This window comes from Mustela nigripes, chromosome 9 (assembly GCF_022355385.1).
Source record: "Mustela nigripes isolate SB6536 chromosome 9, MUSNIG.SB6536, whole genome shotgun sequence".
NCBI classification, from domain to species: Eukaryota; Metazoa; Chordata; class Mammalia; order Carnivora; family Mustelidae; genus Mustela; species Mustela nigripes.
Genome location: NC_081565.1, coordinates 1,047,408 through 1,063,672, shown reverse-complemented (window position 1 = coordinate 1,063,672; position 16,265 = coordinate 1,047,408). Strand labels below are relative to the sequence as shown.

Sequence of the window (16,265 nt, the reverse complement as noted above, 5' to 3'; positions counted from 1 at the left end):
TGTGCTCACACCTGAGCTCCATGGTCGGCTGGCGGGGGGTGGAAGGAGGGCCATGGCTGGGTATCGGGGTCATAGCTGCAGGGGCAGCCTCCGGGTCCCAGACTAAGGTGGCACCTGGCCTATTCTGACTGGCTGAGGTCCTGGGTCTGCTGCGATTTCCAGAATGCCCGTGGAGGTCCGGCCCTCCTAAGGGTGTCAGGAAGTATCTGTGCGTCTCTGGGGTTTTCAGGTGCTGAAGCAGCCTGTTACTGACATGCTCTCCTGACAGCTCCGAAACTACCTGGTTTCTTTACTTTTCTCTCTTCTTTTCTTCCTTTCTTTCTTCCTTCCTCTTCTTTCTAAGTTTTATTCATTTATTTGACAGAGCGAGAGACACAAGCAGGCAGAGCAGCAGCAGGAGAGGAAAAGCAGGCTCTCTGCTGAGCCGGGAGCCCGATGTGGGGCTCCATCCCTGGACCCCAAGATCATGACCCGAGTCGAAGGCAGTCGCTTAAACAACTGAGCCACCCAGGCGCCCCAATCTGTTTTCTTTTCTGTTTTTTCTTTCCTTTTTCAGTGCAAAATGGTGGTTTTGTTAAAGCACAGGGACAGGGCCGTGGGAAAGGAGCTGCTGTCTCAGAGCGGATCTGTGCACCCACAAACGCTTCCCTCCGGGGCTCAAGGGGACCTCTTGGTCTTGGGCAGATGGGGCTCCCTGAGTGGGTGTGGAGGCCGTTCACGATGTTCCCAACGTGTCCCCACAGGAGGATTGCTTCACCTGAGTTCCATGCATGGTGTTTCCCTGTGGGACCAATGAGAGCCTCCTGGCTCCGTCTCCGTGCATCTGTGGGGACACATCTTCGTGTCACACCATCAGTACAGCCCTGGTCTCTTTCCATTCTTGCGACAGGCTCATGCTACCCCTCCAGGGGAGGCCGGGAGCCCTCCAGGGAGGCTGGCGGATCCCTGGGCCCCTGGGCAGATGGCAGCAAGACTGGAGAGCACATGGGTCTGTGGGGGTGGGTGGTTACCACACAGGGCTGCAGCCGCAGTCCAGAGGGGGCTGGGTCCCAGCAGGCTTCTCTGCGGCTGCCAGCAATGCCTGCGGATGTAGTCCTCAGGGGTCCGACAGGGTGCACGGAATGTGGGTCTCACCAGCTGCGCCGGGCTGAAGGGGCCGCGGTATCTGAGGGGAACTTCCTTCTGGTCCCTGAGCAGCGCCCTATCCAAGGGGACCCTCCAGCTCTAGCTCCCCCGCCCTGCCCCACCTCACCTCACCCTGCCCCTATTCCCAGCACTTCCTACGACTTGGTGACGGGATTGCAGGCCTGTGCTGAGCCCCCCCTGACCCGGCGGGGCCCGTCTGTCCTGCTCACAGGGGCACGACCAGCACTGAGACCCACGCCTGGCTCGCGGCGGGTATGTACTCCCCAGCAAGTGCACCCCCACTTTACAGGTGGAACCTCCCAGAGGCGAGAGTCCGAGAGTCGCCCTGCTGGAATGACAGGGGAGGAGCCTGGTCACTATGTCCACACCTGCTGCCTGAGGTGGCCAGTGGCAGGGGCCAGAGGCAGAGGACGGCCTCTGGCTCCCGGGGGCAGCAGTTCTGGGATCACTGCTGTGTCCTCATACAAACAGAAAGTCTCTTACCCAATCTCACCTTCTTCCCCAGTTTCCTCCTGGGGCAATGTTGAAAGAAAACATTCCTGGGGGGGGCCTGGGGGCTGGGGACATGCCCCTGGCGTGGGGCGTCAACTCCCCGGGCGTGATCTGGTCTGAAAGAAATACTCAGTACCGCCCAGTCCTATTTGGAAAGCTAACAAAACCCTTTTTGTCTCTAGAAAGGGAAGCCCTGGAGAATCTTCTGGGTGGTGGAGAGAGATTTTCTCTTCAATCAGTGATTCTCAGCTAAGTAGGGATGGGTGTGGCCCCACTCAGGTTCCACCCCAGAATGGAGAAGCCTTGGTCTGGTGGGCAGGGATGCGCAGTGTTCTGTCTGACCCTGCCAGGGGTCTGGGGTCCCTACGATGACCTGGGGGTGTGCTGGGGGGCTCCGGACTAAGTCGGCCCCAGTCCCTGCTGGGTAAGAGCCGAGGGCCCTCCTGGGCCCTCCTGGGCCCTCCTGGGCTCATCCAGATGCCAGCAGACACAACTGAAGCTGAGCTGTCCCACCTCCCGAGGCCCACAGGAGCTCACAGCCTAGGAGAGGGACCATCACTGGGTGCCGGGTGCCGGGTACTGGGCCATGGGAAACCAGCTGGCTCCCATGGGCAGAGCCGCTGGAGGCTGACCAGCCCACCTGCCCGTGCACCCAGGGCCGCCTCCTGGGCAGGGCCCTGTGTTCTCCAGGTTTCTCTCCGCTTGGGTGGCGTGTCTGAAGGGAAGGGCCAGGGCTGTCTCTGCCTGAAGCCGAGATAAAGTGAGCACTGAGTGGCACTTCCCCGCCACGTGGCACCTGGGGCAGGGCCGGGGCACCCGGGCTCTGATGTTCCAAGATGTGGCTTCATAGTTGGCGCAGTTGCCCAAACCACCCAAGCCTCGGCTTCCTAGTCTGTAAAACGGGGACGCCAACTCACCCAGCCGGGCTGGGATGACCTGGGCCATGGCCCAGGCTGGCCCGGCAAGGGCCTCTCCCGACTTCGCCTTCGGCGTGTGGAGGTAGGTTCCTCTCCCGTGGAAACTGCCGGGGAGGAAGTGAGACAGGAGCACGGCGACAGCTCAGGAAGGGCTTCTGGGCAATTCTGCGAGAGCAGGGGTGCGGGCCAGGGAGCCGCCCACCGTACCGCTGGGCACGGGCGTGGTGGGGGGAGCTTCCTATGACCCCTGCTCCCTCTGGGGAGGAGAGGGGCATCTCCGGGGGCCCAGCACCGGGGGAGCAGACTCCTGGAACACAAGGGAGGAAGCTCGGAGAGCCCGGCGGGTGGGGGTGGGGAGAGGGGCTCTCGAGCTGAGGCTCCCAGGCCTGTAGGGCTTCGGACCTCTCCGTGGCCGAGGCCCTCCGCCACCTGTAAATAAAGCAGCCTGTGAATCTTTCATGGGCTTGTGCTTAAAAATAGATGAGGGAAGGCCTCTGGGCAGACTCCCAGGTCTCTGCTGTGGGCAGTGTCCGGGCCACAAACTCCCCAGGGAGGCAGGGAGGGGGAGGGGGAGGGGGAGGGCTAGCCGGCCGGGGCGCTGGGGACGGAGCTGGCCCGGGCACGCGGAGCCTGGGACATGTGGCCGTGAGCTCAGGGGCCAATGGAAAGTCACCCTTTCCAGAGGTTGTGCCCTCTGGAGCAACTGGGTCCCAGGCTGGGGGAGGAGGGCCTGGGACGGGCGGAGCAGCGGACCCACGGGGAGGTAGGACCATGGGGCAGAAGAGGGGAGACGAGGCCCCAAGCGGAACCGGACCTGGAGGTTCTGCTCTTGGGGCTGAGGCCCGTCCAGCTGTGCAGAAGAGCTGGGCCCCCCACGCGGCGGCCCCCCACGCACCCCTCGCACCCACGGCGCGCCAGTCTGACCTCCATGCTTGCATCAGCAGCCTCACCTGAGGCTCTAACAGCAACCAGAACCCCAGGTTCCAGATGCGCCCTTGGAGGTGGCCTCGCCCAGCCCCCACTGGATAGACAGGAACGCGGGGTCCTGGAGAGGACAGCCCCGGGACTGCAGCCAGCGGGATGGGGCAGGAGCCCCCTGGGTGGCCCGGGAGCAGCCCTTCCACCCAGGGCCTCAGCTTTCTCGTCTGAGCTGAGGGGACGGGGATGGGCCCCTGGGGCCTAGGAGGGTAAAGGGGGTGCGCCGCGTGCGGGACGCCAGGCCTGCCAGCCGCCCCTTCTCAGGCCAGCGCCCTCTGATCCCCTCACCCCTGGCCCAGCTGGCGTCTGGACCAGATCAGCTGCCCCAGCACTCCCTGGCCAGCGCACTGAGTCCACGGGGCTGGGGCCAAGCCGGCTGCCCTACGCCTTGCCTCATCCGCCTCTGGCTTTGGCTGCTGGCTCAGGGGCTGCCTCTGGGTCAGGGGGCCCTGGAGGCTCCCTGACCCCGTCTCTCCTGCCTCCCACTGGAGGAGAGAGAGGAGGCCCTGAGGGCCTGAGAAGGGGCCGCCCTAGGCCACGAAGGCCGCCATCCTGCCCCCAGCACCGGGAGGAGGGTGGCGGCCTCCAAGCCCCGCCTCCCTCACCCTCCCGGGACCCTGCGGAATTCCCGCACCCCTGGGGAGCTCATGGGGTCCTCTCCCGTCCTCCTGACTGCGGGGGGCCGGGTCTACCCCATGAGCCACACCCGTGGCCGGTGATGCGGCTGGTCTGGGCCTTCGGGGGCCCCTCGACAAAGGCAGGCCGGAGGCTCAGGCTCACCGACTTACTAGAGAGCGAGTTTCCCCCTTTCTCAGGGTTGTCCATCAGGTTGCCCCCCACTGAGGCGGGGAGTGGGCAGGAGGGACCCCGGCTCCGCAGACGGCCGGGCCCCAGTCCCACCTGCCGTCGCTGCTGGGCGACTCTTCCCCTCTGTGGGGCCCCGTCCAAGCTGGCCAAAGGGGAGTGATGAGGGACTCAGGAGACGAGGCTCTGACCACGGGACTAAGAGTCCCGCCGCACGAGGGTCCCTTTGCTGCTGTCTCTGAGTCCCAGAGCCACGCTCTTGGGGGGTCTGGGTCTCCCAGGTGCCCTGACTTCTGAGGCCCTTGGAGCCTCAGCCTGTCTGCACAGCTCCCCCCTCCATCCCCAGGGCCTTGGGGCCTCAGGCCCAAGACAGGCTCCCGCAAGTCTTTGGCAACAAATGAATGGTAGAGAAGGAGAAGGAATGAAGGAAGCCTTCCTCCCTGGTCCCGAAGAAGAGCACATGTGCTGCCTGGAGAGTCGGCTCACAGAACCCAGGCAGGGGCCGCCGGACGTCTGCGCAGCCAAGTGGGCACACTGCCCGCAGAAAGGGACAAGGAAGTCTGGAGGTCAGGGCCCCCGGCAGGAGCGGCGGGTGTGCATCTGTGCACGCGGTGGGACATCCAGATACACAGACACAAGGACGCAGCCGTCGTGGGAAGGGGCCCAGTCAAGCTGCACACCGGTCTCTGATACCCGACTCCCTCCTGCTCCACTTTCTCACCCGGGGGGCGGGGTGGGGTGTCTGAGCTCTGTCTCTGCCCCTCTGTGCCCTCGCACACGCAGGCTTGCTCAAATGAGACAGTGGGTTTGGGCCCGATAGCCCTGGGGCAATAGCAGACCCCCAGGGTGGAAAGTGAGTCAGAGCCTAACTCCGTCACTCGCAACGGAGGAAACTCCTGCAGAAACACAGAGGCCTTGGTGGGGAAGCCTGGCAGATAGAGATGGGAATCTGGGTGAAGAGAGAAACAGAGACACTGCTTGGGACCGCTGGGCACAGTTATGTGGGTTGTACACTGCCCCAGTCTAGATCTGTCGACAACAGCAAGCACAGCTGGGGCCACCCTTTCCAGAGCAAGCTGACCTGTTCTCTGGCCTTCGACAGTTGCCACAGACTTCCCCAGCCAGAGGCGCTGACAAATGAGTTCCCGAGTCTAGGAGACTGGGTCCAGAGGTCAGAAGCAAGGCACCCCAGCGCAACGTGAACCACCCGGCTGCACCCTGCCTCTGCCTGGACGTCTGCCAGCACCGCAGCCAACACCCACCTGCTCTGGCGCCGTCAGACCCAGTCACTGAGCTCATGAGCTCGGAGCCAGAGCGGCAGCCCCGCCCTGAACCCGGCCACCTCCACCCGGCCGTCCCCCTGCCCCCAGGCGGGGTCACCGATCCAGCACGCAGAAATGCAGGACAGCGTCAGCCTTGAGTTTCAGATGAAGAAGGAATACGTTTTTAGCTAAGTGTGTCCCCTAAGTTAGGACATATTTGTACTAAAAAATGTGATTTGTTGTCTACCTGAAATTCAACTCAAACTGGGAGTCCTGCACTGGATCCGGTGACCCCTTCCCCAGACTAGGGGCGGATCCCCTGTGCCCACCCCTGGGTCCTCCCCGCCCATGTCCCCCACTCTCGCTGCCCCCACCCCAACCAGCCTGCCCTCTGCCGAACGCCGGGCAGCACTGCCCTCTAGTGGACAGACCGCGGCAGAGGGAAGGAGCCCAGGCGGCAGGGGAGGAGTGGAGGGAGGCGCTCCTGGGGCTCTTGGGGGGGGGGGTGCAGGGGACACACACTGGGTGGTAAAGCAGAGCCCCACAGCCGCCCAGGGCTGGCAGCCCCGACCCATCACCCCTGGACTGCAAGCAGGGTGGACCCGCCCAGAGGCCCCCAGATGGTGCTCGACGCTGGCCTGCAGGCCCTCAGAGCTCTGTCTGGACCAGACTGCCAAGGGGCCTCCAAGGGCCAGGGTGGGTGCGGTACTGGGGGTAGGTGCGTCGGCAGGAGCTTGCCCTGTTTAGTGCTTCCTGGTCTCCCTCTGACCCGCCCAGCCCCACGGGCCCTCTGCAGAGACATCTCTCACTGGCCCCTCTGCTCCCCCAGGTGGCCGGGGCTGCTGGCACCGGGGGCGGGGGGGGGGGGGCTGGAGGCAGGGGCAGCAGAGACCCCAGCCAGCCACCGAGGCCGCTGGCTTGCAGCATGCTCCGTTTGCCCCCAGTGCCTAGCATGGGGGAGACAGTCGCTCCTTCTTGCCCCGCTCCCTCCTTCCTCTGGCTCCCTGGTGCCCGTCCCGTCTCCTCTCTCCTCCTGCCCTCCTGTCCCAGCTCCGCTCCGACACGTCTGCCCTGGCTGCCATCCACCGTGCGGGCACCCCAGCACAGTGGCACTTGTGGAGGCCCTGGACGTGGCCTGGGAGGCCTCCCTCCTCCATAAAGAGGTACTGAAGAGGGCGCCTGGGTGGCTCAGTGGGTTAAGGCCTCTGCCTTCGGCTCGGGTCATGATCTCAGGGTCCTGGGATCGAGCCCCGCATCGGGCTCTCTGCTCCGCGGGGAGCCTGCTTCCCCCTCTCTGCCTGCCTCTCTGCCTACTTGTGATCTTTCTCTGTCAACTGAATGGATAAAATTTCATTTATTTATTTACAGACAGAGATCACAGAATCACAGAATTTACAGACACAGATCACAGCCCCAGAAAAAAAGACATACTGAATAGTGTCCGCTGCGACTGCTTTGGTCCAAAGACGGATGTCAGATTCAACCATAACAGTTCATTTTTTTCCTCTTCTGAAAGACAAGGAAAACACATCTTTGGGCCCCTAAACACCTGGGGGCCCTGGGTCCCGAGCCATGAGCCTCGTGGAGCTAGGCCTGGCTCGAGCACCGTGTGCTAAGCATCTGTGGGTCCCGCCAGCAGAGGCTGCTCCTGGCCAGGCACCGGCTGTGCGCGTGGACCGGCAGCATGTCCTCCTGTGCCCAGGGGGTCTCTAGCTGGCCGAGGGCCTTTCCCTATGTATCCTGGGGGGGCCTGACACCCGGGAGACCCTGAGCCTGATCCCTAGGTTTCCTGAGACCACAACAGCGCAGCAGCCATGAGCCCTGCCCCACACGATGGCGGCCCTGGAAACCAGGGCCCAAGCTGGCGTCCGCAGGCAGGAGGCGGGGCGGGGGCAGATGTGCTGCCCTCTGCCTGCCCCTCCCCTGGGTTCCCTTCCAGGTCCGGCATCCAGGGCAGGGCTCCAGGTGCTTTGTTGGGGGTCAGGAGCCCAGCCATCTGCATAGTATGAGCTCTCGGGCACCTGATGCAGGCAGGTGGGAGGCGGCCTGGGCCAGGGCTCCCCCTGCCCCCGTCAGGGCCCCTCGGGGAGCACACTGAGTCCTCCCAGCCTGCTGCAGTGCCCGGACACCACAGAGCCTGGTCGCAGGGGTGAGACCCAAGCCCTGGGCCGCGACTCCTGCCCGCGTGTTTGGAGAGCCCTGTCCTTGCCCGGCTGCAGTTGGTGGATCTATGGGAGGGTCTATTTTTTGTTTTTAATTTATTTAAATACAATTAATTCACATATAGTGTCTCGTTAGCTTCAGACCTTCAGATAAAGTTTCCCCTTTCCCCTTCCACCCCCACCCGGGACACTGCCAGGGCGCCCACCGCCTCCCGTGGGTGCTGACGACCTCCACTCACCCGCGGCTCCCTTGTACACACGGGGCCCCTGATGCCGATTTTCCTGCAGCTCCTCCGCGTCAGCCCAGCCAGCGGGACACAGAGCCTGTCCCCTTTCTCCATGGCAAATGATCGTCGGGGGTGGGGGGAGGCCTCGGGGGGCATCTCGGCCACACTGTGAGCATCAAACCCTGTAGCGGCTCCGCAGGGCGTGTGCAGGCGGGGATGGCTCACGGGAGGGGGACCCGCATCCACCTCCGGCGACAGGATGGGACGCGGGCTTTCCCGCGCGGACACCTTCACGGCAGCGTGAGCCCCCGCAGCCCACAGGGGCAGGCTGAGAGAGGTCAGCCGGACGGAGGGACCAGTGCTGGAGGACCCACTCCCAGGAGGCCCCAGAGGAGTCAGACCCACGGACAGACGGACACGGGAAGGGGGCGGGGAAAGGGAGGGGTCGCGTTCCGAGGGGACAGAGGCTCAGTCTGGGAAGGTGGAGTGTCCCCGGGACAGAGGGAGGGGCGCGGGGTGTGTGTCTGACGCCCCTGAGCTGTGCACCCAACAGCAGTTAAGAGGGCAAGTTCTAGGTCGCGTGTGCGCTGCCACACAGTACACGTAGTGATTATAAAGGCAGCGGGCAGCGGGGGGTGCCTCCTCCCCGCCCCCAACCTCAACACTGGCTGGTCTGTTTGGCCTGGGACCTGGTTGTGGAAGCCGCAGATCCTGCAGTTGTTGGCGGGGGACGCGGGGCAGGAATTGAAGTGAGACAGGTAGAGAGGCCCGCGGTCGTTTTTAAGAAATGCCAGCGCCAAGTGTATGCCCTGGACGGCCTGTGACACGGACCCTTTCCCTCATCTGCTCTGACTCACGTGTTCATTCTGCATCGGCACGAGCCGCGATTGCACCGTTCTTGAATGTTAACCTTGAACAGAGGACAGCCCCACACGGTGGCCAAGGGTCGCCGCTCCCCGCAAGGCAGCTGGGGCAGCCCTGGGGATGTGAGCTGGTTGGGAGGCCAGGGCCTAGGATGAGCGGGGAGTGTGGCTCTGGGGAGAGGGGACAGAGACGGACAGAGAGACAGAGACAAGCTGTCCTGGTCAGGTCTCTTTGCTGACCCCACTCCTGACTGGTGCCTCCCTCCTCAGTTCCCTTAGATCTCGCCTAGGACCCCGCTCTGGAGCTCCCTCCTCCAGGAGGCCCCCTGGGCTTCCCAGCTCAGGTGAGCCCCTTTTTTTGCACACCTGCCTTCCTGCCTTGGCACAGTTTTGCACGTCTCGGTCTGTGCAGGGCGAGGTGGTGTTCACATGTGCATCCCCGGGCACTGGCCAGCGGCTTCTTGAGACTCACTGCACTGAGTTCCAGGACCAACCAGAGATCACTGAGATCCTGTAGGGCTTCGGAGCATGAGGTGAGGCGGGAGCCACTCACCCTGTCTTCTCATGTGCCGCGTGCACCTGCGGCCAGGGGGCCGGAGCCCTCTTGTCCCAAGGGGCATGGACGGCCATCGGGCAGCCACTGCGTGTTCCCCCTGTCCCAGGAGCCCGGGCAGAGCAGGGAGGGAGCAGGGCAGGCCACCTCCCTGATGGGCCCTTCCCTCCTCCGCAGCGACCTGGACCTGCTCCACGACATCCCCTCACCCCCGCTTCCTCTCCCAGAGGAACGGGGACCTCTAGGTTTCCCTCTGCAGCCCAGGCTCTGTGCACCAGCAAGTCACCTTGCCACCTGCCCGGAGCTGTCCCCTGCGCGTGGGTCCCTCCTTGCCCTGAAGAATCCTAGCCGTGAGGCCTCGAATACTGCCTCTGCCTGGATGGGGCCCTCCCTGAGATGCCTCCCCGCCCTGGACTCACACTTTCTCATCGCTCCGTGCGCAGCTAAACCCACTCGAGTCTGTCTCTGCGACATCGTGAGGTGCGGGTTTTTCTGGTGGAGGTTTTGCTCACCTTCCATTCCCAGGTCCCCAGGTCCCAGGTCCCTGATGGTGGAGTTCTCAGTAAATTCTGAATGAGCGAGGAAATCATGGGCATCCAGCCCCAGACGCTTCCCAGGGGCTGCCGCTTCCCAGGGCAGGAACGTCAGTCTGGGTCAGCCAACACCTGCCCTCCCACACTAACCGCCCACACCGCTGGGTTCCTCCAGGAGGGGGCCCCCAGGCCCTGTGGACGGCCTGCCAGGCAGACCCTTGCCCCGTGGCCCCCGGGGACTGGAGGGGGTGATCTCCTGAGCTCCTTGGCGCTGCTCTGCTACCCCCAGGTTCCCCCTTTCCTCGCAGGGCTTTCCCTGGCCATCCTGCGACCACCAGCTCCGGGGCTGAGGTCCTCGGGGGCCTATGTCTGATGTTGGTTTTCCTGTGTCCTCTCCCCCGAGCAGTGGGTCACTGCCCACAGGCTTGTACGCCTTGGAATACAGATTTTCTTGACCTTAATCAGTGGGAATCCTGCTGATCTAAATCAGGGCTGCTAGGGGAGATGGCAGCCTTGCGGGTGAGGCGTGGGGGAGCCCCACAGAGCTGGGGCACCCGCCCTCAGGGGCTGGAAACTCCCCCCGCCCACCAGGCACCTGCTCCGACAGACGTCAGTTTGTTCCCTCCTTGGTGAAGGTCTTGGGAGTCCCCTGGGCTCCAGCCCCCTGGTTTAGCAGCGGGAGGTGCTCATGGGTGTCCAGCACACTGGCCATCTAGAGTGGGACGGACGGTGTCCACTTCCTTATCCAGTGCCCAGGAAGGGGGACCTTATTTGGAGAAAAGGTCTTTGCAGATACATTGAACTAAGGACCTAGAGATGAGTGGGTCATCCTGACTATCTGGGCGTGCCTAAGTGAGAGGACCAGTGTCCCTGCAGGAGATGAGAGAAGAGACAGACAGACACAGGGAGAGGCCAGAGCCCAGGAGCACCAGGAGACGTGGGAGCCCACAGAGGCAGGCAACACCCTCCTGAGAGCCTCCCGAGGGAGCACAGCCCTGCCTGAACCCGGAGCTTGGACTTCTGGCCTCACAACATTGAGAATACAGTTCTGCTGTTTTAAGTAACCGTCTCTGGTCATTCATTGCAGAGGCCCCGGAAAATTCACTCACGGCTCTCTCCGGGCTGGTTCCAGAATCCAGAGCATAAGACGCCAAGTGCTGGTCCTGGGGAAGCTCACTGTTCGTGCGCCTAAGAGGGCAGGGGCCCTGGCCAGCAGCTGGCTCTGCTGGGATGGGGCGGGGGGAGGCGGCTGCTGCAGCCCAGGTTGGCTACCTGCAGGAGGTGCGGTCTCCCCATGGCCTGACAGACGAACACCAGGGCAAGAAGTCAGGGAAGAGAACTTTAGGCCAGAAAAGAGAGCAGGAGCTTCTCAAGGACCAGAAGTCCTGTGTGCGTCTGGCATGGGACACAGCGCTGGGGCCCGGGGGAGGAGGGGGGAGCTGGTGGGGCTGACCCCGGGAGGCAGCCAGCTCCTGCCACAGTGTGCGGCCATCTGCTTCTCCCGGTGCTGAGGAGTTCTCTCTACATGCCTTTCTGGGGCGCCTGGGGGCTCAGTCATTAAGCGTCCGACTCTTTTTATTTTTTGAGATTTTATTTGAGAAAGGAGCTGGAGAGAGCACAGCAGAGGGAGAGGGAAATGCAGGCCTCCCGCCGAGCAGGGGGCCCGCCACGCCACGGGGCTCAATCCCAGGCCTCTGGGATCCTGACTGGAGCTGAAGGCAGACGCTTCACCCACGGAGCCCGCCCCCTCTCCCCCCCAGGCGCTCCAGGCATCCGACTCTTGATTTCGGCTCAGGTCACGATCTCAGGGTCATGAGACAGAGCCCTGTGACGGGTCCGTGCAGTCTGCCTCTTGTTCTCTCCCCTGCCTCTCTCCTGACCCTCTCTAGAAACAAGTACATTAGAGAAAATAAGATAAAATGCATCCTGGACTCTCTGTCCCTTGCTCTTCTGTTTCTCAGGACGTCCTCCCCATGGAAGATGCTTTTCTAAAACTGTCCTGTAACCCTTACCCGCCGCTGTGTGACCCCAAGCTAGAGCAGCTTAAAGCCCTGAACGGTTCTATGGTCCAGAATTCAGGAGCAGCATGGTGATGTGGTTTTGACTCGGGGTCACTCTGACCTTGTGTCAAAATGTCAGCCAGGCACGTGGTCCTCTTCGCTGGGGCTGGGGGATTCCCATGCTGGTGCCGGCTGCGGGGCCCCCGGACGCTTGGACCGCGGGGCTGCTGGAGGGTCCTGACGACGTGGGTGTCGGCTTGCCCAGAGCAGGGGCCTCGGGGGGGCCACGACCGACCTAGAGCTTGAGGCCGGGGTGGGAATGTAACGCCCCAGAGACTGCGCGCTCAGAGCCCGTGAGAACCTGGCGTAGGGCCCCGACGGGCTCTCGCGGGAGCTCTAAAAGAGACTCTTCCTCCCTGCCTTACAGGTGGCCAAGCTGGGTCTCAGGGGCGGTGAGCAGCCCCTCAGGGCCACAGGCCGCCGTGCCAGCCTTCAGCCCCGCTCTGATGCCGCCCCCCGCGCCCCCCACGGCTGCCGGGGGTCCCACTCCTCCAGCCCGCCCCGCGAATATTCTTATTCCAATCTCATGGTTCCCTCCACACTTCCTCCCTCCATCTCCCCTTCCCCCTCCCCCTCCTTCTCTAAACGTGCCCCTCCCCCACCCCCCCCCCCCTCCCCCCCCCCCCCCCCCACCCCCCCCCCCCCCCCCCCCCCCCCCCCTCCCCCCCCCCCCCCCCCCCCCCCCCCCCCCCCCCCCCCCCCCCCCCCCCCCCCCCCCCCCCCCGTGTTGCAGGAGTTTCTCCTGGGTGGAGGAGGTCAGTCTTGGAGGTCCAGAGCTCCCAAGGTCTAAAGAGGTCTGGGACAGAGGCAGACACGGCCCTGGGCACAGGGAGCGCAGAGTCCCATGGAGACCCGGACGTGGGTGGGGGTGAGGCAGGTCTGCAGGGAGTCCCAGCATCCAGGGGGCCCAGCGACCTGTCAGACCAGAAGGGCCTCTGTTGGGTGGGGGTGGGAAGTACCTGGAAGTCCCTGCGGAGGGAACAGCATTCATAAAAGCTCAGAGGCAGGCGAGAGCAGATGCATTCTGGGACTGAACGAAGAACAGGGTGGGCGTGGGGGCGGGGAGCAGCCAGCTGGACGCCCCCAGGACTAGCTAGGGCCCCAGTGGGGCGGCTTGGGGCTCTGCAGACTGTTTATCACTGAAGCCAGGGAGATAAAGCCTTTGACCCAGAATGTCACCCGCAGGGACCTGTCCTCTAGTTAATAATTGCAGAATCGGTATGGATTCAGCCAGGAGGCCACTCACCCAGCCTCGCTCAGGAGGGAGAATGCTCAGACCACCCTACATGCCCATCAAGAGGCAACGGGTTCCGTAAATTAGGGTCCGTTCAGGCAATAGAACCTGGGGCAGCCCATGAAGTGGGCGCTCAGACTGACCAAGCCCCTTCTATAGGAGAAGCCCATCTTCCGGGGCCCTGCGGGTCTGCCCTGGGACCCCCACCCCCCAATCCCCAGGGCCACAACCCAGCACGAAGCCCCTTGAGAAACCCAAGATGCTGGGCGGAAACTAGTCTGTCTGGGGTCGGAGGGAAGCTTTTTTTTTTTTGTTACCACGACCGGACAAGTTCTTTTATGGACCATCAAGGTGAAAACACACTTAAAACTTCGCTCGGACCAGCAAGCCCCCAGGAAGGGCCCAGAGGACTCGGATTCTGTCGAGAGAGGCCGGTGCGCCGCTGGCCAAGGTCGGGCCGCCCAGAACAACCCAGCCTCGTGGCTCAGGCCCCGGGCACGCCCTCCTCAGGGTCTGGAGTCAGGTCATGGGATTGGGGTGGGCTCCCGGGGAGAGCTCTCGTGGCCTGCTGTGGGGCCACCATCTCGTGTGCCCTCGCAGGTGGAGGTAGGTGGGGAGACAGAGACGGAGGGCGGGGAGAACTCGGGTCTCTGCTCACAAGGGCACTAACCCCACCAGCCCCAAGGACCCCTCCTAACAGCATCCCACGGGGACGGTCAGAACTTCAACACGTCCATTTGGAGACAGGATCCAGCCCCAGTAACCAAAAGTAAGAACAGTTGCGATCAGCGGCAATGATGACAGGTCTGCGAAGGGCGCAGGGCTGACGCGCGCCCCTAAAAAATCCCACAGTCACATGGACGTTTGCCGGTCTATCCCCAGGCGATACCAAAGTCATCGCTGTGGAAATAGTCACGGTCATGCCTATTCTCGCCCATCTGTCTCGGTCACATGGTGTTCGGCCCCGTCACTGGTCACTGGTCACCGAACGCCGTCTCTGCCAGCGTGAGGTCTGGAAGGCGCCGCCGTCGTGGACAGAGCTGGACCCGAGGGCCACCACACGCTGAGCTGCGAGACCCTCAGCCGAGCCGGGGGTGACCCTTCCTCCCTCCGCCTGCCCCCCTCTGAAGTACACAAGCAAGGTATGATCATTTAGAAATACCGAATCCGGGCGTGTGTTACTCCAGACGGGACGGCAGCCCTCCGCATCCCCTGAAGGAGTCACGGCTGTTGGCCACCTTCCCGTGGCCTGTCCTTAGCCAGGGTGGACAAGTGCACGTGTGTTCTAGTGTGCACGCACACACACGTGCACACGCACGTTTACTAACGACACACAGGCTCATGACGAACAAACAGTCTCATTCTACACACGTGGCTTGGCTTTGCAATTCGTTTTTGTCCCTGTAGTGGGAGGAATGACGCTCCCACACCGCAGTTATGTTCCCCTAGGGGTGTGACCTTACTGGTGACATTTGCAGAGATGACCAAGGATCTCCGGGGAGGGCACCCTGGATTGCCTGGATGGGCCCTGCATCCCTTCTGAGAGGAGAGGACACAGTGGGACTGTCGTCCGGGAGCCCTGTGACTCCTGCCCTGGCTGTCCCCAGGCAGACAGAGATGGCCCCAGGTGCCTGGGGAGGTGGCCCTCCACTCCTGACAGTATCCAGCCAGTCCTTCCCGACCCCCCCAACCCCTGCACACATCCCCCTGGCCTGGAGGGCTGCCCCTACTGTCATGAGATCTCCCAAGCGTCTTCTTCTCTCCGGAAGCAACCACCCCCCCCCAGGCCCCCCCTACCCCCCACCCCCGCACTGAAAGTGTCTCTTCTCTGCATGCATAGAAAGCACAGCCCTGCTGGGGAGGGGCCCTGGGCTACCAGCGGCCCTCAGGCAAAACCCTGTGCTCCAGCCTCTTTTCCTAGCCAGAGGGAGCCCTCTGGGGCACTGGCCCTTGGTCTGGGCAGGTTTCCACGGAATCCTAGGCTCCCCGGCTGAAGTTCCGCGTCCAGACTCCCCACCAAGCCTCCTCAGGACTGCTGCCAGCGGAGCCCTCCCCCTCCACACCCCGCTGGAACACGTACAGTTCCATTACTGGTCCAAGCGGCTGCCTCCGGGCCTCCGCGCACTCTGTTCCTCTGCCTGGAAGCCCGATCCTCCCTGGCCCCACCCCCGCGCTCCTCCTCTAGGTCTCTGTGCGGACATCGCCTTCCCCAGGCCTGACGGTCCCCAGCATGTGCTGGGCCCCTATTCTCCGCCCCTCCTAGAATGCCTGTCTGAAGGGGATGACGTGACCCCTGACCTCAGTCCAAGGCCACTTGGGGCCTGGGGCAGGGGGATGGGCTACTGGAAGGGTGATGTGTCCAGGGGCCCAAGTCTCCATTTCTCCGTTTTTCCTGTGACTTGTGCCCAAGACTACGGGGTCCCAGCTCCGTGGGACACATGTCTCTCCAGAGGAGGACGACGTTTCCACACTTTTCTGCAGCCAGGCTGGTCATGTGACGAAGCTTACAGGGACGGAGACCAAAGTGGGAACAGAGGTCCAGGTCCTTAAATGGAAAGGCTTGAGCTTCCTCTTGCTGGAGTGTGGAGGTGACAGCTGGGGCTGGAGCAGCCACTTTCGACTCCAAGACAGAAACCATGTCTTGAGAACACCAACACGAAAAGGGCAGGAGTTTAAGTCCCTGGACAGCATGGGTTCCCAGGCCTCGGCGTGCTGCGTGGAAGACAAACACGCGCTGCTCCTGATGAAGCCGCTTGCATTCTGGGGCCCCTCAACTTACAGGAACTCTCGGCTGTTCCCTCTGTGCGGTGAGTGGGAGGGTGCTCCCGGCTTCCCAGATTTATATCCGCCGGGAAGTCAGAACGCGCCCCCTTTGGAAATAGCTCTTGGAAGACCATGTGAGGACACAAAGGCAGAGAGGGGACACACAGGGGCACAGGCAGCCTGCGAGAGGGCGAGCGGAGGCCCAGGGACGCAGCTACGCGTCCCGGAGGGGCAAGGATGGCCCACAACCCCGGCAGCGACTGTCCCCCGG

The 16,265-nt window shown here is 63.2% G+C and overlaps 1 protein-coding gene and 2 long non-coding RNA genes across 4 annotated transcripts in view; 1 reads left to right on the top strand and 2 right to left on the bottom strand.

Moving 5' to 3' along the window:
- DIPK1B (divergent protein kinase domain 1B) overlaps positions 1–16,265 on the top strand; it is a 170,336-nt gene that overhangs the window by 142,574 nt on the left and 11,497 nt on the right. The gene's annotated exons all lie outside the window — the stretch shown is intronic.
- On the bottom strand, positions 8,139–9,930 carry LOC132024947 (uncharacterized). Its single transcript, XR_009406354.1, has 3 exons — positions 9,824–9,930; positions 9,218–9,362; positions 8,139–9,022 (listed from the first exon to the last, which is right to left on the bottom strand). It is a non-coding gene; the product is annotated as an uncharacterized LOC132024947 (long non-coding RNA).
- The window catches only part of LOC132024240 (uncharacterized), a 7,887-nt gene continuing 3,125 nt past the window's right edge, over positions 11,504–16,265 (bottom strand). Inside the window, exons 3-5 of one of the 2 annotated variants that reach the window (XR_009406196.1) lie at positions 12,957–13,027; positions 12,059–12,238; positions 11,504–11,822 (exon numbers count right to left, since the gene is read on the bottom strand). This is a non-coding gene — a long non-coding RNA (uncharacterized LOC132024240). Of the gene's footprint in view, positions 11,823–12,058; positions 12,239–12,956; positions 13,436–16,265 lie in introns of those variants that run through there. The other variant, XR_009406195.1, reaches the window with a different exon arrangement.